Source organism: Marmota marmota, unplaced genomic scaffold (genome assembly GCF_001458135.2).
Source record: "Marmota marmota marmota unplaced genomic scaffold, marMar, whole genome shotgun sequence".
NCBI classification, from domain to species: Eukaryota; Metazoa; Chordata; class Mammalia; order Rodentia; family Sciuridae; genus Marmota; species Marmota marmota.
Genome location: NW_025999853.1, coordinates 10,868,830 through 10,873,717, shown reverse-complemented (window position 1 = coordinate 10,873,717; position 4,888 = coordinate 10,868,830). Strand labels below are relative to the sequence as shown.

Here is a 4,888-nt window from a genome sequence, read left to right as displayed (position 1 = left end):
TTCTTTGGAAAGTTGGTTTTTATTTTGTTATTTTTCATAAAAGTTTTCCAAATAAAAGTAAATTACACCTTTTTTAAAAATGATTTTTTAAAAAATTTTTTAGTTGTAGATGGACACACAATATCTTTATGTGCTAAGGATTGAACCCAGTGCCTCATACATATGAGGCAAGTGCTTTACCACTGAGCTATAACCCCAGTCCCCGTGTTTTTATTCTAAAAGATTTGTTTTCAGGGTTGTGAAAAACTACTCAGAGCATAACATACTGACTTAGATTAGCCAGTGCCTGCTGCTGCCTAATTTCATACTCACTCTGAACGGATGAGGAAACTCAGGCCAGGTAGTTTGTTTATATAGTCTATTAGTTTTAATTCTTTTAAGACCAACCTTGGAGCAACAAAAAGTCAAAATGGTAGAGGAAGCCATCCCAGGAGGCTATATGAGGCATCTAGGGTGTGGTCCCAATAGGTCCTCAATGCATTTGTCTAGCCCAGCCGGTTCCCTCTATTTATAATAGGTTCTAAAGCAGTCTTCTTGGGCCAAAATGCACTAAACACCAATTTATTAATTTGCTCATTCAGCAAACAGTTTTTCTGACTCTACTTGACGCTCAGCATCAACTTACATGCTCCCTGCTAGGTATATAGTGGTAAGACCAGTTGTTACCCTCAAGGAAATTAGTTGTCATTCAGGTAGTTTAAGAAAAAAGTATGAAGTTTATTTAGCTTGTACCCACTCAGTTTTTCTTTGTGATTTATTTTACTCATGGGATTAAAACCTCCATGAAAATAGCTTGTGTTTTCAGATCAGGACCCCAAAGTAGTGGTGGTGAGGGAGGAATAACTGATATTTGTGTTCAAGCCTCAAGAACAAGAGTCATTTAGTGCTAAGGCTTATTACTCAGAAAATAGAACAGAGACAAGACCTAAATAGGTTATTGAAACAAAGAAATCTGATCTTTCTCTGGGTAAGCCATTAGTTTAAAAATCAGGAAACATCTCTGATACAAGGATGCTTCTCTATTTCCTATGACACTAGCCCCAGCCCCCTCTACTAAGCTGCACCTCAGTCTTATCAAGTGCACCACAATGAGAAAGAAGGAATCTCCAACCTGCCCTGTGGTAGGCTGAACTCTGTCCAGCCATTTCAGTTAGTGAGGGAAGCACAGCCTTGAGCAGATGTTCCCTGTGATTTGACATCCGAGTGCCTTGTCCTGCTGCCCCAGCAGATGTCAGAGGAAACTGCTTCTAATCTTCCTGGATGGCTCATAGCCCAAAGGAACCAAAGGCATCCTGTGATTACTTGTGTATTTAGTTCAGTTCTTTTGGTTTGGAGAAGCATTCACTTCAGCCTTATAGTGAGTGGTTTTATGGCTACAGCCAAAAGGACAACAGGAATCTGGCAGCAACTCAGAAATACCTGGACAATGAGCCTCACAGAAATTTGAATTAAAAGAGTCATTCAGAAGTCCAGGGAGTTCTAGGGCTAGGGTCACCTTATCTCTTCATCTGAGCCTGAGTTACCACCTCTTGTTTTAAAAATTTCTAAATTTATTCTAATTAGTTATATATGACAGCAGATTGCAATTCAATTCATATACACAAATAGAGCACAATTTTTCATGTTGCTGGTTGAACACAGAGTCATATCATTCATGTATTTAGGGTAATGATGTCTGTCTCATTCCACCATCTTTCCTACCCCTGTCCCCCTCCTTTCCTCTCCCTCCCCTTTACCTTATTTAAAGTTCATACCACCTCTTCTTTCTGGTGTTCTGCCACAAACACTTGCTAACCTTCAGGCTTTGTGTATTTTCTTAAAAAACAAACAAAAACCCAAAATACTGATACCATTTTCCAGTTCAAGGTCTCAAGACAGAATCTGATTATCAGACCACTGCTTAGGTCAACCAAGGAACTGACTACCCTTAGATCATAGAAACCCACCCTTTGCCAATCAGCTTGTGATTAATAGGTCACATAGTCTAGACCATGGTGACCCAAACCCACATAGTTTTCCTTAAAAGTCTGGGAATGTCTGCTTTGTCTTGTACTCTAGGAAAACAAGTCCTGAATTTGGTCTGCGCTGCCTAAGGGGGTCTTTTGTATCAAGGAGCCCTCTATTTCCAGCATTGACCTTTTAGGTCATCGAGACCAATATGATATGGATATGTCCCCTGGATCATCCCAAATTCAAATGTGCACTTTTTGTGGCTAGAAATGCTCAAATACATGGATGTTACTTGTCATTAGTATCTACATCTACAAGGTTGTGTTATCTCTGGATCCTGGAAAATCACAAATCTTACCTAAATGGCCAACACTGGGATCTCCCAAATGTTCTAGGCCCTCATTGCTATAGTTTGGATCTGAAATGTCCCCCAAAGGCCGATGTGTTAAAAGCTTGGTCCTTAGCCTGTGGTACTTTAGTAACCCCACCTTCTAAAGGTCCCACCACTTTTAAGGTTCAGGTGGGGGTCTAGTGGAAGGAAGGTAGGTCACTGGGGCATACCCTTGCAGGGATATTGCGAATCCAGAACCTTCTCTTTCTTTTACTTCCTGGATGCCATAAGGTACAAACTCCTCCTCTAGTACCTGCTTCTGCCGTAATGTGCTGTGCCATCTCAGGCCCAAAGCAACAAGGCCAAGTAACCATGGACTAAAATCCCTGAAACTGAGCTAAAATAAGCTTTTGCTGCTGCTGCTGCTGCTGCCTTTTTTTTTTGTGGGGGGGGGGAGGAAGTTACCAGGGATTGAACTCAGGGGTACTCAACCACTGAGCCACATCCCCAGCACTATTTTTTTTTTTTCTGCTTCTGGATTTATTTGTACAAATAGCACAGGAGGACAGACACCAGTTCTTGTAGACAGGGGCTCAGGGGTCACACCAGGCCTGTCCTCACATTCACAGAGGCTTTTACTGTGGAGCCTTCACAGGGACCTGGGCACCCTTGAGGGCTGTGTACCTTTGGGAACAGGAGCTGGAGCCAGAGCTGGAACTGATACTGGAGCTGGAGTTGCAGCCTGTGTCTTGGCTTGGGCTTGGGCTTTGGCTTTGGCCAGCTGAGCCTGCAATCCCTGGCCATGTGGGTACGAGCACACTTCCCATGCCTGGGATGGGCAAGCAAGGCAAGTTGATCAAGCTTGTGGCTGGCACCCTTTGGCATCTTGGGCTTAACCTCTTTAGGCTTTACAAGGGCCTTGACAGCCTTGGCACATGCTTTTATGGCTTTGGCATTGTTTTATGCATATTTTTAGGCTCTTCTTGTTTTGCTTCTTGTCAAAATTCATATTTCTCAGGAACTTGGGGTCTACCTCCTTAGGAGATTCATATCTTTGTGATCCATATTTCTTGATGCCATTTCTGTGCCATTTTGGGGATTGGTTGTGTATGGTGTGGTTCTTGGACTTGGTCATGTCTGCATTGTAAGCTGCTGCTCCTGGAGCGGTTGACACCAGAAGAGGAAGAGCCCCATTTTGTATTTTATTTAGAGATAGGGTGTTGAGAGCCACAGCCGAAGGGGCCCCAGCAAACTTCCAGCTGCCGGCTGATGATTGGCTCACAGTGGCCCCAGCAACATCTAGCTGATTGGCTCCTCTGCGGTGATGCTCATTGGGCTGTTTCCCTGCCCTTTCAGACCACGGAGCTGCTCATTGGGGGACTTTTTTGGCTCCGCCCACGTGACCCAGCCAATTGGCCTCAAGAGCAGGAGGATTGTGGGAGGTGGAGAGAAGCTTGTGTGGGAGAGAGAGGCTTGTGAAAAGCCGGTGGTGGCAGTTGAGGCTCTGAGGGTTTTTCCTGAGAGGCTGTTTTGTTTGGCGTGTGTGGTTCTAAAAATAAAGTTAGTTTCTTTTGACAAGTGGCTCCTGATTGTGCCCAGCCAGACTGCGGCAGTAGGGTCTCATTGAGTTGCTTAGCACCTCGCTTTTGCTGAGGCTGGCTTCGAATTCTTGATCCTCCTGCCTCAGCCTCCCAAGCTGCTGGGATTACAGGTGTGTGCCAGTGTATCTGGCATCCTTTGCTTCTTTTAAATTGATTTTTGCCAGGTATTTGTTATGGCAGTGGAAATCTAACATACTCAATTCCCTGTTTCCAGTGGTGCTACTCCAACTTTCACACTACAGTGTCAAAAATAGCTATTGATTCAATTTGTTAAAACTATCAGTCATCAGTACTTGGGAATCATCCAGTTAAAACAATGAATTGGTTAAATTTTTCTATTGGTGTTTTGGTATTTTACACATATATTCTGAGGTTTACAGAGTTTATTTTGTTAGACATAATCATTCTTATCCCTTAATTCTATTCCAATATGACTTTCAAGGACTCCATGAAAGTGTTAAAGGTCTCTTAGCTATCCTGAATCTTTGATTGTTTCTTCCTCCCAAGAATTCCTATTAGATAAATTTTTAATATAGATGAATTTTAATTTTAAATTTAAACACAACTGCTTAAGGTAATTAAGATAGGTTTTTATTTAACCACACTAGCTTTGAAGCTGGTAGAGATGTAAAATATATTCATTGTTTACCATGCCTATTTACCTCCTTATCCAGCAAAACTTTGCCATTCTTTACATCCTTATTATTCAAATGAGTGCAACAGAGCCATTAGCAGTTTTCACCATTATTATTTAGAGATGTTTCCAAAACCAGAAGGGGTTCTGAGATCACACTTTGTTAGAATTCGCTTTTCACAAGACACTGTTCTAAGTGCTTTATGTGTAGCAACTCATTTAATTTTTACAAATTTATGAGGTTTGTTCTTTTATTACCCCTGTTTTATAGATGAGGATACTGAGGCACCTAGAAGCTCTTTCTTCCGTGCCTCTGTTCTATAGTTTGGATGTTTGTGTGCTTTCACAATTCTTATTGGAATTGAACCCCTA

The 4,888-nt window shown here is 42.1% G+C and overlaps 1 pseudogene; it reads right to left on the bottom strand.

Moving 5' to 3' along the window:
- Window positions 1-2,891: 2,891 nt before the first annotated feature.
- Window positions 2,892-3,492, bottom strand: LOC107139680 (annotated as a pseudogene).
- Between the last annotated feature and the right edge of the window lie 1,396 nt (window positions 3,493-4,888).